General features: G+C 40.3%; 1 protein-coding gene across 18 annotated transcripts in view; it reads right to left on the bottom strand.

Annotated features, from left to right (window-relative positions):
- Positions 1–22007, bottom strand: part of Kmt2c (lysine methyltransferase 2C) — a 268206-nt gene that overhangs the window by 245045 nt on the left and 1154 nt on the right. The gene's annotated exons all lie outside the window — the stretch shown is intronic.

Raw genomic sequence — 22007 nt, 5'->3', positions numbered from 1 at the left:
ATATAACATGCACTGTTTGCTCCCCAGTACTGGGTATTGAAGCTGGGACACTGTACCACTGAGCTATGTCCCCAACCCATCTTGTTTCTAATTTTGAGACAGGTTCCCTCTAAATTACCCAAGCTGGCCTGGAACTTGCAATCCTCCTGCCTCAGCTTCTCCAGCAGCTGGGGTTACAGTGTGTACAACTTTGGCCAACTCAATTATTACTTAACAAAATCAAACTGCTACTTATAAACTAAGGCATCACTTCTTTCTTTAATCTATAATGAAAGTTAATCTAGAAGAAATGGTTTATCATAATTAAAATATACTGCAATACTTTGTAAGAGAAAAACATATAACTATTGCCACCTGAGGTAAATGAGTTAACTGTGTGTTAATGACGTTAACCCTCCGCTATCTAATATAGTTTAACTTAAAAAGAGAACAAGTATTTAACTCAACATAATGATTTTCTTTCAGCTTAAAACAAGTTCTCTAAAAACACTATAGAACTGTAATAAACTTTGGGTCTTTAAATTTTTTTTCTCTCCTGATCTAATTAAATTCTGGCAATCAGGTTACCAGAAGAGATATGGTAAAATGTTACTTAAAGAATAAGAGATTTTATTTCTTGGGTTGCTTTGTTGTTGTCTTAAATTAAAATAGAACTAAACATGAAGAAGTGTGCTAAAAATCCTCAAATCTGTAAGGTATACCTCAAAGTGTTTGAGTTTTCAAACCACACAAATATCTCAGACTCCTAAGATCTATCACCACCAGGGCTGGGTGCGGCTCAGTGGCAGAGCACTCGCCCAGGGCGCAGGCTCTGGGTTCTAAGATCTATCACCACCAGGGCTGGGTGCAGCTCGGTGGCAGAGCACTCGCCCAGCGAGCAGGCTCTGGGTTCTAAGATCTATCACCACCAAGGCTGGGTGCAGCTCGGTGGCAGAGCACTCGCCCAGCGAGCAGGCTCTGGGTTCTAAGATCTATCACCACCAGGGCTGGGTGCGGCTCGGTGACACAGCACTCGCCCAGAGCACCCAGGCTCTGGGTTCTAAGATCTATCACCACCAGGGCTGGGTGCGGCTCGGTGGCAGAGCACTCGCCCAGCGCACCCAGGCTCTGGGTTCTAAGATCTATCACCACCAGGACTGGGTGCGGCTCGGTGGCAGAGCACTCGCCCAGCGAGCAGGCTCTGCGTTCTAAGATCTATCACCACCAGGGCTGGGTGCAGCTCGGTGGCAGAGCACTCGCCCAGTGAGCAGGCTCTGGGTTCTAAGATCTATCACCACCAGGGCTGGGTGCGGCTCGGTGGCAGAGCACTCGCCCAGCGAGCAGGCTCTGGGTTCTAAGATCTATCACCACCAAGGCTGGGTGCAGCTCGGTGGCAGAGCACTCGCCCAGCGAGCAGGCTCTGGGTTCTAAGATCTATCACCACCAAGGCTGGGTGCAGCTCGGTGGCAGAGCACTCGCCCAGCGAGCAGGCTCTGGGTTCTAAGATCTATCACCACCAGGGCTGGGTGCGGCTCGGTGACACAGCACTCGCCCAGAGCACCCAGGCTCTGGGTTCTAAGATCTATCACCACCAGGGCTGGGTGCGGCTCGGTGGCAGAGCACTCGCCCAGCGAGCAGGCTCTGCGTTCTAAGATCTATCACCACCAGGGCTGGGTGCAGCTCGGTGGCAGAGCACTCGCCCAGCGAGCAGGCTCTGGGTTCTAAGATCTATCACCACCAGGGCTGGGTGCGGCTCGGTGGCAGAGCACTCGCCCAGCGCACCCAGGCTCTGGGTTCTAAGATCTATCACCACCAGGGCTGGGTGCGGCTCGGTGGCAGAGCACTCGCCCAGCGAGCAGGCTCTGCGTTCTAAGATCTATCACCACCAGGGCTGGGTGCAGCTTGGTGGCAGAGCACTCGCCCAGCGAGCAGGCTCTGGGTTCTAAGAGCTATCACCACCAGGGCTGGGTGCGGCTCGGTGGCAGAGCACTCGCCCAGCGAGCAGGCTCTGGGTTCCATTCCCAGCACTGCAAAAACAAAAAAGGAAAAGATGCTATTACCATTTAAATACTCTACAGAAGTACAGCTCATATATACACATGATTCATACAGAATCGGACTCAAAATGCTTTTATTCTACCATAGCAAATAAAACTCCTTATGACACTAAGTGAAAAACCCTGAGAAGCAAAGGACTGAGGGAGATGCTATTTTATTCCCATTCCTTTTATCAATCAACTTCCAAATACAGAATACAAAACTATTGATTATTTGTTCCTTCCTCATTTACCAACCTAAATCTGATTCCACAATAAAAAACATACATCTGTATAAGTGGTGCGATCAGATTAAATGATCTAATACCATTAAAGACACACTAGGGCTGGGGAGATAGCTCAGTCGGTAGAGTGCTTGCCTTGCAAGCACAAAGCCCTGGGTTCGAACCCCAGCACAGCAAAAAAAAAAAAAAAAAAAAAAAAAAAAGACATTCTAAAGGCAACAGTTCTTTTCGTTTTGACTTTATTTTCAACAATACACTCCAAGACAAGTATACTTCAGAACCAGATGCAAAAATATGATCCTCCAAAAAGAAACCAAAACTTCTCATCCTTCGGGCATTAGAGTTCAGGCACTTTTCATCATCAGTTTACATCTCACACGGAAGTCATTTTATGAAACCTGCTCCCACCACTAGGATGAGCAAGGCGACTCGGCAGGACCACTGGGTAACTCAGGCAGCATCGGCCGCTCCCACCCACATCCTGTCAACCTGGTGCCCATGAAAGAAGAATCCAAGGAGCATTAAGACTCTGCAGGTTCCAGGGTTACAACTCTCCAACCACACACATCTTTCTCCTTCCCCACCACCATCACAAGCCTCCAGAGCCTACAAAAAAAAAAGGAGGGGAAGGAGGAGGAGATAGAAGCACCACTAGAGAAAGTAGATCCGACATACAGCAGGCATCTTAAAAAAGTGGGATGGATTTCTCAAAAGCCCAGACCCGGAATCCTGCCACAGGCTGGGAGTCCGCCTTCAAGGTTAACTCTTTGCTAACCGTTTAAAGGATCTTTTCCCTTTGGTGCTTCATTTTGAAGAACCCAACAAGTGCATTTTTATAATTTTATATTACTTAAACCAATTTGGTATGAAGCAACAGAATACACAACAAAGGGGGAAAAACACACCAATCTGCATCACAACATTAAATTTTTAGGTTAATTATACCAGTAAATTCTTTCCAATCTCCAATCTCTGGAGTAAGGAAGTAAAAACAAATTATTAAACACCTGAAATGGTCTTCAACATGGACCAAAAATGTCCTACCTGGGTCTCAGTCTGCCAACCAGAGACTCTTTTCTTCCATTTAACAAAGGAAAGTTTTCGTTTAAATAAGTGTAATTAAGATGATGCAACTGATTTTTCTTCCTTTTCTTTTTATAAGAGGGGCATTTTTTAATTTTTTTTTTTTCTGGGGATTGAACCCAGGCGTGCTAAACCACTAAGCTACATTCCCGGCCAACACCCCCCACCTTTTTTTTTTTTTTTTTTTTTTTGAGACAGGGTCTCACTAATAAATTGCTGGGGCTGGTCTTGAATTTGCAATCCTCCTGCCTCAGCCTCCTGAGTCACTCGGATTACAGGCATGCACTTCCATGCCCAGCTGTCAGTTTTTTTTTTTAAACCACCTTCTCCAAGCCTCAAAACAGCATCTACAATTATGGACAGTCATCCTCCTGTTCATTACACAGCTCTCCTTCTCCAACTTTCTAACCTCCATGAACCTGGCCAAGTGTCTCCCATTCCTGGCACTAAACAAACAAAAACATTAGGTAACTGAAGCCTATTTCTGTCCTTCTAATGAACTAATAAGTGAGTTTAAATGATTTAACAGTGGTCTTGGGTTACCAAAGAATACCCATTTTTTAAAATACTTTTTTAGTTGTGGATAGACACAATACTTTTATTTTTATGTGGTGCTGAGGGTTGAACCCAGTGCCTCACATGTGCTACACAGACGCTCTAACACTGAGCCACAACCCAGTACCCAAAGAACACCTATGAGACAGACTTTGCTTCCTTAGAAGCTAAATCAATAAATTACTTTTTCTATTCTGGTATTCTATAAAATCTTACCAATTCAGGACCTGATTACAGAGTATCACTTTCCACAAAACATCCTCCAAATCTAAAGTGTAATGGTAATTCCATTAAAATCCAGAATCATAAAATTAAAAGTTAAGGTTTAAGATAAAATCAAGACAGCAGCCCTCTACTAAAATACTGACTGCAGCCAGGTGTGGTGGTGCACACCTGTAATTCCAGGGGCTTAGGAGAATCATGAATTCAAAGCTAGCCTCAGCAACCGTTGAGTTGTACTAAGCAATTCAGTGAGACCCTGTCTCTAAAAAGAGTACAAAATAGGGCTGGGGATGTGGTTCAGTGGTCAAGTATCCCTGAGTTCAATTCCCAGTACAAAAAAAAAAAAAAAAAAAAAAAAAAATTTGCATCACTCATACTTGTAGGCAGAAGGACAAGTCCATTAGAAACTCAGGCTTTGGATTACAAGGAAAACAGAAGTCTACTGTTCTATTATAACCAAATTAAATAGTGTCCCCTCGAAGAACCATCTATAATGAACTGCGAAATTATGTTAAACAAATGTGTTCAGAAGACACAAAGCAAAAGTTTGTCGTTTTTTTTAATTTCAATTTTTATTTTTACAGACTGCATTTTGATTCACTGTACACAAATGGGGAAGTTTGTCTTTTATTTTCACTTTATCATAATTATTTCCAAATATAAATAAAATTCTATACAAATTTCAATCCCAGAATTTTTGTTCTAATTGAATTAAAGTAATTTAGAAATGCCTATATGGAGCGCAAAGTCAATGGTGAGAATAACTCAAATCAGGTTTAACAAAAATACTGTATGTGGAGCCAGGCGCCATGGCACCTGCCTGTAATCCCAGAGACTGGGGAGGCTGAGGCAGGAGGATATGAGTTCAACGCCAGCCTCAACAAGGGAGTTAAGCAACTCAGTGAGACCCTGTCTCTAAATAAAATACAAAATAGGGCTGTCAATGTGGCTCAGTGGTCAAGTGCCCCTGGGTTCAATCCCTGGTACCAAAAAAAAAAAAAAAAAAAAAAATTATTATATGTGGAAAAATCATTCCTATCATCAATAGACTCCCTACATGCTCTCACATTTTTGGTTTTGTGCCCTTCCACCCAACACAAAGTAAGATTCTGCACGATGACACACCCTGGGCATCAGAATCTTGTCAGTAGTAAAATTAATCAAATACTGCTGCTTGTATTAACTCACCACTCCCCTTACCCACTCCATGGTCCCCTCACTCCCACATGACATCCCCAAAAGTTCTAAGCGTCACCTGAAGACAGAGGGGGCAAATGAAGTCCAGTACCTGTGGAAGCATGGGGTTGCTCCTTGAGCAGCTGCCAATACAATTAAATATTCAAAGAGAAAAGGCAATGAGCTAAAGAAAATTAGGATATGAGTGATAGTAAATGAAGAAATCGATCTACTTAAATAGCATGTTCATCTGAGCCTCAAATGCTTAATCTTTTCATTAAACTTATGAAATAATTTGACTTCTCAATATTTTTTGATGAAATAGATATTACTAACCCTAAATTAACACCAAAATAAAGAAACAATGGCACGATTAAAACTATGTCTCCTCCCAGTACTATGCTCTAGTAATGAGAAAGAGAATGAAAATGAACATGTATCAAATGCTTTGACTTTTGAAAACATGAGAAATTGTTTTGTTAAAAAAAAAAAAAAGCTAAGGGAACTTTACTACACAAAAGATAATTTTCTACATAACCAAATGAGGCAAAATACTTTGAGCAAAAGTCTTCATGTTATATAAAGAGTTTAAATTAATAACATGAAAAAACATTAAAAACACTATTCCCTCAATAAACTATAAATAAAACATGATTGGGCAATTCACAAGAGATACAAGTAGTAGTCAGGCACAGTGGCACCCACCCATAATCACACTGATTTAGGAGGCTGAGGCAGGATGATCATAGATTTGAGGCCAGCCTAGGCAACTTAGCAAGACCCTATCTCAAAATAAAAAGTAAATATATATATATATATAAAGGAGGGGCTGGGCTCAGTGGTAGAGTGCTTACCTAGCACATATGAGGCACTGGGTTCCATCCTCAGCACCACACAAAAATAAATAAATGAATAAATAAAGGTATAAAAAATTGTTACTTTAAAATATAATGAAAAATAATAAAATAATAAAAAGGACTGGGGATGTGGCAATGTAGCTCAGTGGTAAAGTGCTCCTGGGTTCAATACCCAATACCAACAACAACAACAAAGAATAAATACAAACAGGTTAAAAAAAAAATTTTTTTTTTTTTTTTTAATTTGGAACCAGGGATTAAACCCAGAAGCACTTAATCACTGAGCCACATCCCCAACCCCTTTAATTTTTTTGTTTTGAGACAGGGTCTCGCTAAGTTGCTTAGGGCTTCACAAAGTTGCTGAAGCTGGCTCTGAATTTACAGTCCTCCTGCCTCAGCCTCCCAAGCCCCTGGGATTACAGGCTTGTGCCACCACACACCCAGCTCGAACAGCAAAATTTTTAAATGTTCAAAAGTACTACTAAATCAAGTGAAAGATTAAACCTGAAGAACTGTTTTTTTTTCAATTATTAAGCAAAGGAGAACAATAAAGATTTTAATACAACACAACATACGTGACAAAGGTTCAAAGAAACTGGCCCTTTGACATTGTGAACTGATATAGTCCTTTCTGAAGGACAGACATTTCAATTTTTTTTTTTTTTTTTTTTTTTAACAGTACTCTACCAGATCCCCAGCTCTACTTATTTTTGCAATTGGGGAATGAATCCAGTGGAACTCCACCCCTGAGCTACAACCCCATTCCGTAATTTTGAGACAGGTCCTCACTAACTTGCCCAGGCTGGCCTTGAACTTGCAATCACCCTGGCTCAGTCTCCTGGGTGGTTAGGGATTATGGGTATGCACCACTACACATGGTCTCAAAGTTTTAATGAAAGCAAGAGTTTATAGTTAATAGAACCAGTATTTATTAATAGATGATATTCTAAGGCTTTCTTAACTTGGATACACTCCTTAATTCTCTCAATAACAACAGCATGTAAGGATTCTGTTATCGTCTCTATTTTATAGGTGAGGTGAGTAAACAGACACAGAGAGATTAAATAGTTGATATAAGTCCAACAACCAGAAAGTTATAGACCCAGAATCTGACACCAAACAAATGGACAATAGAGCCCATACTCTGGTCAAGACATACGGACAATCCTAAAATATTTCTTTTAATCTAATGATCAGCCTGTGGAAATCTGCCCTATAAAATTAACTCAAAATATAAAAAAGGGTTTTATACAAAACTGCTAGCCAGAGTACTGTATACAGCAGAAGGTAGGGGGTGAGTGCTAGGGTAACAAGAGAAAAAGGATGGTGACACAAAAGATGGTGTGGCTAGTTTACTCAGTGGAAAATTAGGCACCCTTCAAAAATGTTGTGAAGGTTAATAACACAATCATTTTCAATCCCCAACACCAAAAAAGAGAAAAATTTCTTTTACATGTTAACAAAGTAGGCAACAAAATCTTATATCTACCATGACTACTTCCATAAAAGCAAAACATGTACATGAAAAAAGCTGGAAACAGATTAGAATAACAGTGTGTACATTAGAGTGGCAAAAAAGAGTGTTTTTTTAACGTATGTTCCAAATATTTTGTAATATATCATTTTTTTAAGTAAAATCAAAGTGAACAAAGTAACAGATTTCCACAATTAAATATACGTGGGGGGGCTGGGGAGATAGCTCAGTCGGTAGAGTGCTTGCTTTGTAAGCACAAGGCCCTGGGTTCGATCCCCAGCACCCAAAAAAATAAAAAATAAAAAATAAAATAAATAAATAAATAAATATCCGTGGGTTACATGATGATAGTAGAAGAAATTCAGACTCAACCTGAAAAGGAGAGAAATTTTTGATTCCAAAAGTTTTAGGAAACTATTAAAATAATAACATAATCCTAAATCATGCTCATCTTAAATTAAAATTCTTATTTTAACCGAAGTTCAAATAAGTTCCAACCTATTCCCAGAACTATTCCAAAGACCTTGAAAGAAGTATCCTACGTAACTTGGGTAGGAAAAGTTACCATGAACTTGAACAGGATTAGTAAATCTACAACTGAGAAATATAAAGAGATCTTGTAAATAAACATTTGATACGTAACTCTGGCATATAAACCCAAAACTAATTTTCTTAAACTCAAAATGGCAAGTTCTTACCCAGCATTGTTCTCTAATAGCAGCACTGAGCTAGTAAGGAGGATCCCAGGACACCTGTCACCACAGGCCACCCCTGCAGTACTTCCAGGTCCAGCTCTTCTAGCAATAGTTCACCAGCCAGGGAGAAGGAAGAGGAAGACAAAGGGCTCAACAGAAAGAAGTGTTGTCTGAAGGAACACAGGGTCACCAGGGAGGCTGACAAGGAGCTATATTTTAAACACAAAGGAAAAATGAGAGGAGGGATGAGATCAGAAAAAGGGAGGATAATTCATGACACAAATTTGCTTATTGTGAAGAAGGAAAAAAAGTCTACACTTGGGTTCACTCCTGTTCTCATCATCCTTTAAAAAAATAAATAAACCAGAGAATATCAGCAGCTTTGTGCTCTAGTCACTGGGGCCCAATGTTGAAAACCTGTGGTCAAGCTGGTATACGCCTGCAGCACCTCCCAGCTGAGCAGAGTGCCAGCTCTCACTCTGCAGCCTTGGGCTTTTCACTCCTATTTTCCTATTAACTGTACTTGGAATACTGAATCCCGGCAGCCCAAGGCTGGCTGTGCAACACCTCACTGCTGCTCGCTTATGCTTCAACATGCATTCCTGGGTACAACCCTAACAGACACTTCTGACACACACCATCCACAGTCTGCTAAAACACGACAAGTCCACAAGAGAGGTCCTTCCCTTGAACTTCAACTGTGAAGAGGTTTCACACAAGAAGAAAAAGCAATGATACTGTCTACTTCCTAAACTGCTCCCTTCAAGGACCCAGCAAGGAGAAAGAAACTTCATCCTCCCTGCGCCCCAGACGGTTTCCAGCTTACAGAAATGCTCTTGTTCCAGGGGCTACGAAGGATGAATCCCTCAAAGCTTTTGGATACACATCAGGTGGTCCCTGAATCCTCTCAAGTTACACAAAACTTACACATCCACATTCACATCACGTTCCCCTGTGGAAAGAGGGAATACACCGAACGGATCTACTCCTTCAAAGAGATTAAGGACCACACTCATCAGAACTCACGCTACGACGACCTGACTCAGGTTGGTCATGCAGCTTTCCTCTAACTGCTCCTGCTCTAGCCCTGCCTATGTAATACCAATACAGGACCCCATTCCACCTGCTTTCCAGTCACTTGTCGACTCCAACAACCCTGAGAAACTGGTGCTGTTATTATTCTACTTAGCAGATGGAACAACTGAAGCACAAAGAAATCAAGTCATTTGCCCAAGATCACACAGCTGTTTGAAAACTATAAAACTTCACCAAGTGAAAGGTGGCTGGCTATTCACTTGTACACAGATTTTCTATTTCTATTGGCTAACATGTCATTCTGTTTAATCATTCTGTTTAACACTCACCTAAGTTAGGGAGAAAATTAAGTGATTTTTACATCAAAGATTCATCTTTGCCGGACTGCCAACTGCTAATACACAGACCGGGCAATTCAAGAAAGAATCACAAGAACTGAAGGAGGAACTTGAAAGATGTTTGTCCTGGGATAAAACCTCATTTGGAATTTTTAAGCTAAGAATCTGAGAAATTTAAAGGTATCTGTTGATGACATGATCCTGTCTGTAGAAAATCCTGAAGAATCTATAAAAACTACTAACACCAATAAGTGAGTTTAGCAAGATAACAGAATACATAACCAATAATCAGTTATATTTCTATATACTAGCAACTATTTATAAGTGAAATTAAGAAAATTCCACTTAGCACAGCATCAAAAAGAACTACCTAAGGAATAAATGTAGTGATTTTAATGCACAAGACTTTTACACTAAAATTAAAATTGTTCATTACACTGAATACTACTGCTGACAAATTAAAATCAGAAGTCACTTATTTGATACTTAATAATCACATGTGACAGAACATCAGTTCCAGTTCTATGACTGCTGCCAAGGTTGCTTTTCCAATTCACACATATTTTTCCTCTCTTTAACACCCTCAGTGGCTCCCCTCCCTATTGTCTGCAGTAAAAATTCAAAAAGCCCAATTTATACTTTCCCCTTCTGATTTCCTACACAGAACTAGTTTCTTTCTTTCTTTTTTTTTCTTTCTTTCTTTCTTTCTTTGTACTGGGGATTGAACCCAGGGGTGTTTAACCACTGAACCACATCCCCAGCCCTTTTTATTTTGGGGCAGGTTCTCACTAAATTGCTAGGCTAGCCTTCAACTTGCAATCCTCCTGCCTCAGTCCCCTGAGTCACTGGGATTACAGATGTGTATCACCATACCTGGCAAGACTTTTTCTTAAAAAGCCAAGACTAGAGTCAGACAGACTCAAATTCTGACTCGATCTCTCACTGTGACTTTCCTGAAACAGCCCCTTTACCTAAAAACTGGAACTAACAATTCTACCACGTGATAATTTTTCAAATATGGTTAACTCCTGGTAAGTACTAGAAGTATCTAAAACATACCAGCCAAGTTCTAGTTTCTTACCTGCCCAGTTCTCTTCAGAGAGTTTTTCTTCATCCAAAGGTTTGCCTTCTCTAAGCTTCCTCAACACTTTGTGCAATCTTCTACTATAACATGTCATTCTGCATTATTTGCACTGACATGTGAGGAACTGAAGTTAAGGATCTTATCTTATTTTGGTCTCTCCAGTGTACAGTACACAGTAGATGCTCAATAAGTTGATTCTGCCTAACATGTTCCTGGGACAATGAATAGAAAACAAAGTGAACCTGACTGAGGATAAAACACATGCTTACAGAACATATCCTAAAAAAGAAGAAAAAAAAATTTCTTCACTACATCATACAGCAATATTAATATCTGATTCCTTCCCTCCTCCCTTGTACATGAATGGGAGAAAGAACAAAAGCATGGAGCACAGTAGAGAAAGAAGCAAGAGTCAAAACCCCTAGGCTTCCTCTATTATTTCCAGCTCTGGAAATGTCTTTTATATTTAATTGCATATTAAAAACAACCTTAATTAAAATGCTATAATAAAATAGTCTCTACCAGTCACATCTAATCATAGGTAACAAAAAATACTCCAAAGCGAAATAAGAATTTTGGAGCTAAAATGATGTTACCCTCTATAGCAATCATTAGCATTCTTCAGTGCTCTTCACAAGTATTTCCAGTTGTCTCTCCAGACTCATGATTGGGTTTCACTTCCTTGTGCCCCTGAAATTGGGTACTGCAACGTGACTTTTTCTAGTCAATGAAACGAATAGAACTGATGTGCTACTTCTGGATAGTATTTTTAACAGAGCACTATCTACCATGTTCCTTTTCCAATCCTGGCAATGGTGGAAGGACAGAAACGGTGCCCCCTTCAGAGTCTAAGAGCAGGGCTGCTAATCCAGCCCATGACAGACACACAGCACAAGCAGGAAATAAACCCTTGGTGACCAAGTCATTAAGAACTGCAATTCTTTCTTAGCAAAGGATAACCTAGATATTCGGACATACACATAAAAGGAATTTAGTATTTCTCCACATCACCCCCAACTTCAGTGTGAAGAATATTCTGCACAAAACTGCAAATTTTTAAAATAAGAAATGTAGGTACAATGTTTTTAAAGAAAAAAAATAGTCAAAGGCTAGCAGAAATAGTTTTTCATGTAAAGACTACAAACTTTAACTGCACATAAAAAAGGTACAGAGGAGCTGAGCATGATGGTGCATGCCAGTAATGCTAGTGACTGGGAGGCTGAAGCAGGAGGATCACAATTTCAAGACTAGCCTCAACAACTCAGCAAGGCCTTTAGACACTTGGCGAGACCCTGTCTCAAAATAAATTAGGGCTGGGGTTGTAGCTCCCCGGTAAAGAAAGTGCCCTTGAGTTCAATCCTCAGAACCACCCCCTCCCCCAAAAAAAGAAAAATGCACAAAGGAGTACCTAAGTGGGAACATGCCACTACTCCACTCTCCCCAAAATAAAAACCTCTACTACGTCGTCACCATGCTGAGTTCACAAAACTGTGGTTGGAGGTACAGATCATGTGCCCAGCATGTGTAAGGCCCTGGGTTCAATCCTCAACTTAGAAAAAAAAAAAAAATAGACTAGGGACTCAGGATTCAACAGAGCACGGCAAACACTACACATCAACTGGAGCTGGCCTTCAGTATACAATCATTTGCCATCCAAAGTGGTTCAACATGGTTATTTACACATTGTAAACTGCTCGACCTGGGGAAGATTGCTGGCTGCTTCTTCATTAACCACTCACAAGGTTACTAACCAGACCCTGAATATTAGGCACCAACATGCTCAGCAAAGGGACAGCACTCCCAGCCTCCTCTGCAGCTACCTGGGTTACTATGCCTAGGTTCCAACCACTACACAAAAAATTAAAACATGCCACTTCAGAGAAGTGTTTTCCAAAGGGAGAGATTGTACCCATGGTCTCCTCTTCCTTCAGTCTGCTTCATGAGACCCAAGACAGAATAACTGAGGCTCTAGGAGCCATTATATAATCTTAGGACAAAGGCTATACTCCAGACACTTCTAAGAGGTGACATGAAAGGAGTCAAGTCCCTGGAGACATCACACCAGCCTACTGCCTACACTCCAAAATGTGAAGTGAAAGAGAAATAACAACCAATTCAAGTCACCTTATTCTGGGTTATCTATCACATAAGGACATACCAAATGCTTACACCTGGCTGTTGGCAACAGGCTCAGAAATAGAACCCAGTTCTTCCAACAGAGTCCATGATGCAGAAAAATAAATACATGAGATCTTTGTTGGAAAGTCAAAAAGGTAAAATAATACCCTTTAGTGTTGATGTTCTTAATTCTGGTATCTTTCTATTATTATCTAATTATAGTCCAACCTATAATGATAACTGCATTTTTAAGTATCACTTAAACTTAATAACAGTATCCTATCTCTAAATACAATAGGGAAATAGGGGCCAAAGGCAGAGGACATCCTTATTTAACTATCTCAGTAAAAGTAGTCTGAAAAGAGTACACTTGTTACCATTTGTATCACACATGCTAAGTTCTTAGAGGCTATAACTCATAAAGTCATCTGCTTCTATTACATAACTACTATTCAACAAACCACTACAAAATAGATTAAAACAACCATTTTATTTATTCATGACTTTGCAAGCTGGGCTAAGCTCAGCTGCATGGTCCCTCTGCTACTCTTACTGGTGGTAGCTTTTGTGACTGGGTTCACCAGGCAAGTCACCTGGGCCTGAACTCTGCAAGGACACTGGGACGCTCAGGTCTCCTCTCTCCACATAGTTTGGGAACCCCTCCCTCTCTATATGATCTCTTCAGCAAGGTAAAACCTAGCTTCTTGCATGGCAGTAACTCAGGGCTCCCAAGATTGAAAAAGTAAAGGCTGCGAAGCCTTCTTAAGGCTTGCCCCCAAACCTCACTGCATGTCATTACTGCTGCTTTCAACTAGTTACAGGGAGTCACGGGAATAGCCATGCTATGTGATAGCATGCCCATCAGTATACATGGTTCACTAGGGTCACCAACATGATAGATTACCTGACCTTACAGGTAATTCTTGATGCAGGATGTCTGGCAAGATCTAAGTTCTTTGGGGCACAGCTATCTGTAAGAAAAATGAGGGGCCAAACTAAAAATTCTTGGAATTCTCATCTATATTTAATTTCTTATGACTCTATAAGTACACAAAGCTGAAAACAGAAAAACTTGGACACACTAACCAAATGCTTTAACTCTAGTAGAACCACTCAAAGATGAGAGCTTAAGGTAAAGAATTTGGTTAGGTCCATTTTGTCATTTTGTATGCAACTGGGTGCTTACTTCAAACATGTGATGCATGTCATCAGAATCCCAAAGATCAGAAAATGGAGGAAATTAGGTTGCTTTTTGGTTTTGTTTGGTGTTTTTGTTTGTTTGTTTATTTGTTTTGCTAGACACCAATAAAAATGAAATTAAGAACAGATTTACTGTGACCAGCAACTATGCTGCTTCTAATGTAAATGGGTTACAATGTGGTATAAAGATTAACAGTGACCAAGTATAAGAGATGTAAGAAATCATCCAGGTGCAAGGGAACATGACTATAATCCCAACTACTTGTGAGTCTGAGACAGGAGGACTCCAAGTTTGAGATTAGCCTCGGCCACTTATCAAGACTACCTCAAAATAAAAATAAAAAGGGTATGTAGCCCTGGGTTCAACCTCAGTGCTGGGAGGGAGTAAGAAATCATTTTAAAATCAACTCTTAATAAGTCCCATTTAGAAAGACGTATTAATAACACCCTGGTCAGCAAGTCATAACATTAAAAACTCACTATAACAATACTCACAGGTTTTGGTAATAAAAAAATTTCTAAATAATTTTGTAATAACAATACCCATAGATTTTCAAGGGAATTACTGTATTTTTCATAACAAACAACATTCAATGGAGATTATGTGCTAACCCAGCTTCATCTTTCTTCTTTATGCCTTCTCTAGGGGCAACTACAAAGAAAGGAAGTCTTTGTCCCCTGCCCCACTAACTATTCATTATTTTATGTCAAGGCATTTTTAGAGCAAGTTATCTGTCCTCTCATCACTTATCACCAAACAGTTGTATAACAAAAAGCAACTACTTGATGTACGATTAATAACTCACAGTGATGTCGATAACAGTAAACCCTTACGACGGCTCCTCTTAATAGCACTTAGTTTGTGCCAGATACTGATGACATCCTACAGACCCAAAAACTCACAACGATCTTACATAGGTATACTATTATGCCCTCTCTAAAGATGAGACAATCGAAGTAATAAGTTACTTGCCCAAAAGTCAAACGGCTAATAAAGAGTGGACTCTGGATTTGAATCCAGAGTCTTGGCTCCAAAATCCATGATGTCCTCAGAACTTGGTTTTCTCATTCACAGAACAGTAGTTTGAATTATTAGTTTTAAATGTAGAAACACATTAGAAAGTATATACTGCCTATAAGTACATTTACGATGTACCCTTCCAAATCTTTTTCCATGCACAAAACAGTTTGGATTTGAATGCCTTTATACAGATTAAGGTTAGTACTAAACTTACCGCTTTATAACTCCTGAATATTTTTTCCTCAGGTCAACAATATATTAGACATTCTCCCACCTTATACACACAGATCTGCCTATCTTGATCAGAACTGCTGAGTACAGGGTTGGGGTACAGGTCAGTTGTAGAGCACTTGCCTAGCACGTGTAAGGCCTTAGGTTCGATCCTCAGCATGGGAAGGGGAAACACAACATGGCAGTGTAGTCCCTTCTGTTGTCAATTTTACCAATTACCAAAGTAATACTGTTCCATGAACATTTCTGGATGTGTATACTTGCCCATTTTTACCTAAGAGCATTCTCTGATTTCCTTTCTTGTTTTTCTGGGCATTCTTGGTCCCCCATCTCCTAAGGGTAACTAAGCACCCTACTTCCTTACTGTTTTCCACACTCCATATTCTCAGTGATTTCAGGTTAGCTTCATCTTCGATCAACTCACCTAATCTACTCTAAAACCCCATTTCTACGTCCCCCAACAGTTCTCTAAACATGTCTTTGTTCTAGACATCTACGCTAGCAATTTCAAAATTCCTCTGTTCAACCACTGGGATCACTCTTCCTTTCCCTCCACATGACCGACAATCTACCCTTGTCCTTGATTACCTCACACAACTATTTCAACAGTGTATTATCTCTTCCTCCAGGTAACTCCTCTCTTCGTGTACATTACCACAGTAGTTTTTATTTAGCATTATCAAATCACCAACTATTTGAGTACCTACATTCAACTGAATAAAATACTATGCAGGACACAAAGTAATTCAATAAAGTTACTATCCTTGGAAGACTATAAATATCTGTTTTAAAACTGTTAATTATAAAAATAAAATAATCTGGGCATATTAACTGCAAACAGTTAAAAATCAAGAGACTTCACATAAAAATCCAAATATCTAGCCTCTACTGAAAAATCAGAGTACCCAGAAACAACTTCTCACAGAGACTATTAGCCAGCAATATGTATCAACTACACCCTAACAACCCTCCAAAGCTGTTTTTACTCACATTTTCTCCCCAATTCACAGACTTATGTATCAGCTATCATTCAGGATCTTATAAGCAGCCTGAAACTAATTTAAATTTGCTTACCTGGTCCCTATAAACAGCTGATAACCCCTGACTAGAGAATAAAGCCCATACTCTAATTAGTCTGTCTTCAGGAACCATCATGGCCCCATCCCCTGTAGTAGGTGTCTTTTCTAGTTACACTCCACCAGGAAAACACCTTGTAACGTCCCTCCTCAATAATTTCATACCCACTGTATATTCTCTCTTTTCACTCTACTTTCAGCAATCTCTCAAGGCTTAATTCAAGTACTACTTGCCCTGTATCTTTGCGGACTCACTCGGCCACAGTAAATCTTCTTGAAGAACTGACAGTCCATCCCTGCACATAGCACCTACACTCTCTGCAACATGGGAAAAAGCTAAGAACAAGTGAACAGAAAGCATAAGACTTTTCAAATCATTTCACAACTGTACACGGTACATAATTCCTGCTGTCATAAAACATCAGAAGCCCCAGGTGTGGTGATGCACACCTGTAATCCAAGGACTTGAGAGGCGGAGGCAGGAGGATTACAAGCTTGAGGCCAGCCTGGGCAACTTAGTGAGGCCCTAAGCAACTCAACAAGACCTCGTCTCAAAATAAAAAATGAAAAGGGATGGGGATATGGCTCAGTGGTAATGTGCCCCTGGGTCAATCCACAATAGCAAAAAAAAAAAAAAAAAAAAAAAAGAAAGAAAGAAAAAGAAAAAGAAGGAGGGGGGACACACACAGAACAATTCTATCTTTTTTATAGGCCTTTTCTAAAATATTAAAGTACAAAAAGAGCTGTGTCATTCCTGCTTATCTTAACTTACTCTTAAGTCCCTCAAATTCTCCAAGTAAAGAGGCTAACAATTCTAAATTCAAAACTGGTCTTTCTACTACATTTTTCACAATAACCACCAGCATACATCTATACACCAGGGTCATCATAAAAAAATGATCCCCATGTTACTCCATAAGTTTTGCAACTTATCTTGTCAAGTTGTTCTGAAAATAGCCACTGTTAACAGAAACATGGTAAATAAAATTTTGAGGGCTGGGGTTGTGGTTCTGGGGTAGAGCGCTCACCTAGCATGTGTGAGGCCCTGGGTTCAATCTTCAGCACCAGATAAAAATAAAATAAAGGTATTGTGTCCGCCTACCACTAAAACAAAAAAAATTTTTTTTAACAAATAAATAAAATTTTGAGAAAGGAGGAAGGGATTAATCAACTTTCTGAAACTAAAAAGATAAAGAGAGACCAAAACTATATAGAGAAAAAGAAAGGGAAACACATACCCACACACTGACCAGACAGTTTATTCCAGGGTTTGGAAAGTATCTCAGTACTAAAGCACTTGTCTGGTATGCATGAGGCCCTGGGTTCTATCCCTAGCACTGACAAAAAGAAAGGAAGAAAAAGAAATTTATTCCATAGCAGCTAAAAATGAATTCAGCCCAAGGTGTCCCAGATTAAAGACTAAATCACATCATATCAAGGATAACTTACACTTCCCCACCAGGTAAGTGTGCAAAGAGAGTTTCTAATGTTCCTTACATTAAAAAGCTAAGCGTTTTTATTTTGGAAGGTCAATGAGGTTCCATAAAAGCCCCTCAGTCATAAACTAACTGAATTGAAAGGTATAGGGTAGGACAGCTACTACCTACCCATGGAAAACTGTGCAGCCAGGAAAATTAACATGTAGTTTTGTAAAACTGATTAAGTGGGTAAAGCGGCATGGCTTGTCACCCTGCAAAATGACTAAAAATTTGGCATCATAATAGGAAAATATAGCAAATTGCAATTTTCAGAATGGTGAAATAAACTGTGGTAATACTTCTAAATTTACAGGGAAATCCATCTTTATCAAGTTTATACATTAATAACCAACATAAAAATGTGAGAGGAATGATCTCAGAGGTAGAGCACTTGCCTAGCATGCACAAGGCCCTGGGTTCCATCTCTAATACTGCAAATAAAATAAAATACTAAAATCACATTCTCAATTAGAAGTTTTATTTAATAAAACAACAGGACAAGAGCTGGGGATATAGCTCAGTCGGTAGAGTGCTTGCCTTGCAAGCACAAGGCCCTGGGTTCAATCCCCAGCACTGCAAAATAAATAAAACAACAGGACAACAAGACATCATAGTTTGCTTAGGTTAAGAACAACCTTAACAGAAAAGAAAGGCTCACATGTCCTGGGCCAGTTTTTCAACTAAATTAGAACATTTCAGTGAAGCTTATTAAGTGCTAGAGACCAATAATTATCAAAAATTCCCATTTATCTAATCTATTGAAAAATAATAAAATTTCAGAATTGCTATCATAAAAATTCCAAATTTGTATTATTTCAAAAAGCACAAATAATGGCAGTATCTTGGCTATAAACTGCTGTTATATTAAATTGCATATATTGTAATGCAGAACAGTTTTCCATAACTTAGGTCGTTTGCAGTTGGAAACAAGAAATTTTGTTAGAGGAAAGGCCTCACAAATATGTGATGCCAACAGTCACTGGCTGCATAGCCATCTTTTGCTGATCCCTTGTAGGACATCATCAGTTGTGCCTAACTTTTCTACAATAATGCTCAAGGTAGCTGGGCATGGTGGCACACTCCTGTAATCCAGCAACCCAGGAGGCTGAGTTCAAAGCCAGCCTTAGCATCATCAGCAAGGTGCTAAATGAGATCCTGTCTCTAAATAAAAATATAAAATAGGGCTGGGAATGTGGTTCAGTGGTTGAGTGCCCCAAGTTCAATCCCTAGTGCCAAAAAAAATAAAAAAGCTAAGCAAAAGGATCACAAGTTCCAGGACAGCCTTAGCAACTTAGTAGTGAGACCCTGTCTCAAAAAAGGGCTGGGAATGTAGCTCTGTGGTAGAAATGGGTGAGGTGGGAGGGGAATGACCCATGTAATTATGCTCAAGGTAGCTCTCTAATACAGTAACTGTCCTCTAAAAAGAAAGTGGTTCGGGGTATAAAGAGTTGACTCAAAAAGGGCCAAGGACAGTGCCTGAGAAATCCTATCCCCACCACCTGCTGCTTCAGCACCACCTCCACTCCACCCCTTACATCAACTTTGATGACTTGGTAAGAAATATGGTAGACTGTTTCTTTGGCTTCCCAACTTAGTAATGTGAACTTATGATCTAAGGAAGGAGAAAATAAAATCAAAGCTTCAGGAAAAGTTCCCTAACAGAAAAATCATTAGACTTCTAACATGTGCTCACCTGGGCAAGAGTCACTTTTTCAGTGGTAAGACCTGATAAAAGATTATGAGCTACTCCAGACAACCAAATAATTAGATAGTCCTTACAGTTGAGAAGACCTTTAAGACAAATGTAAATTTCAGTGTTCTACTTGACATTTGTGCAACAGGAAATCACTATTTATAATATTATAAAATAACTTCATTTCAAAATTCTTAATTTTGGGTACTAAACAGAATTCTAAAGTAGTTATAGTTAATGTAAAGCCAGTAACTACACAGACTATGCTTTTTAAATGTGATAAACACACATACACAAAAAGCTAGCAATACAACACGATATTTAACTAATTACTAAAAATTCACCCTCTAGGAAAGCATAACTGGCAGTGCATTTGTTTTTTTTAATCCAAAGACAAATACACAAATACACTTTTTGGAAAATGTCCTAAGTTATCTTCTGTAACTTATCCCACTAAGTAGTGACCACCTAAGTATCACTGCCCATTTTAAAACCTTTGCCTTTTACATTCCATAAAGAATACCTGCATTTCTTCAGCGAATTGCTTGCATTTTCACATTATTTTAAGCGAAATTATAAGCCTAAATTACATATGTGATACACAACAGTTTCACTTTCAGGGTATCCACTAACCAAGTAGAGGGTCCTTTCTGCATGGATTCTAATATGGTGTGGAGACAGTGAAAAACCTCTTTGCCTTCTATTTCACATGTTAGTTTTCATTCATATGTTGCTAAAACAACTGGAGACTCCAATCCCTTGCAAACTCACCTAATTTTAAAGAATTCACTAAAAGTTTGGAGTCAAAGTTACCACTAGCCTTTAAGACTACTGTATAGCTTTCAAATCTAAGATTCTTCCAAGACAGAATTATTCAAGACATTTCCCAAAGTTTTGATATTTTATATTGCTAGATTACATTATCATTCTCTAGAAGTTTTTTAACTCCTTGAAAGGCCACCTTTTTCTTCATTCATGAGAAAAAAAAATAAAATAAGAAAGTCGTTAATACCCTAAATCAACATTTCTTTCAGTGCATGGTGGACCTGCACTAATACAACTGAGCTCATTTCAATAGTCAGAGCCTGTGCATGTGTGTACACACACGCTTGCTTGCCTGGGAGGCTAGGAGTAGTGACAGCAAAGACAGGTCAACCCTTTCTTTCTAAAGGAGAAATTGAAATGCAAATCTAACACGTAATCTTAAATTCATGTTCAATAAGAGACCAAGAAACACTTTTCACACAGTAAAATCAGGAAACAATCGAAGTAAAATGTTTCTTTAAAGAATACAGAAAAGGGTGGAAGAAGTCTAAAGTTACTTATAACTCCACCCTCCTTCTCAAATTTTAGTTAACGCAGGCATAGCGATAGTATTTCATATTACAAGTGTACTTTATATTACAAGTGGTATAATAAACTAACTTTGTATCACAAAGAAGCCAATACAAAGATGTATACATCCTGTTTCCCTCAAAGTCTGTCACAGCTAGGTAAGAGCTGGCAATAAAGTGCGGAGACAACTGAAGGCCCCGAATCCTTTTCGTACTTTAAAAAAATAAAGTAATTCGGTTAGGAACTTAAGGGATTCCCACAACCCCAGTCCTGCTATGGCTCAACTAACACTACTATTTTTACTCCAAATCACCAAACATAACAAGACCACTACTAAAGGACTGCATCTGAACCAGAGTCAAGCCATAAACCGGTTGGCTTGCTCAGGTCCCAGCGCACCCTTCGACGACCAGCAGTTCAATGAGAGTATCATACAATGGAATGAGTAAGCAGCACACGCCATTCTACAACTTCGAAAGACAAGCAGGGCTCTTCCACAGCACCCCGAAGAGCCACAATAGCTGAGCGACTGACTGGCAATAAAACGGGTTCCTTAATTTACAGGCCAAGGTGCCGCAAATTGCCATTTTGCAGGAACACACTCCTAGGCAGCTCGGCGGCGGGGGTGCACGGTCCTCAGGTACACTCAACCGCGATCGAAACCTCCTCCCCGCCCCGCGGGCGCTGCGGCTGCAAGTCGCCAACATCCACCTCGGCGTCCTCCGAGTCGAGGCGCTCCTCGCCGCGGGCCCCGGGAAGACACCGGGCCTGGCTTCCGCAGCCCGTGCTGCTCGCACCTGGGGCCGTGCGCTCCCGGGTGGCTCCGGGCGCCGGGGGAGGCGGGTCGGAGCCCCTCGGCTCCCTCACGCACCGCCAAGGCAGAGGAGGCAGGTTCGGCCAGGAAAAGTTGCAAGAGCCGCCAGCTGACAAAGGAGGCCCGCCCGGCTCCGCCGGTCGCACGGGACCACCTGGCCGCTGCGTTTGACAGCTCGGGCCGCTGGCGCCGAGCGCTCCGAGGCTGCGGCCGCCGCCGGGGCGCCTGCGGGGTGCGCGTCGCCGTGTCCGCGACGCCCGGC

The sequence above is a fragment of the Sciurus carolinensis genome, chromosome 8 (genome assembly GCF_902686445.1).
Source record: "Sciurus carolinensis chromosome 8, mSciCar1.2, whole genome shotgun sequence".
Taxonomy (NCBI): domain Eukaryota; kingdom Metazoa; phylum Chordata; class Mammalia; order Rodentia; family Sciuridae; genus Sciurus; species Sciurus carolinensis.
The sequence above is the reverse complement of the archived record's forward strand: the minus strand, read 5'-3'. Positions and strand labels throughout refer to the sequence as shown.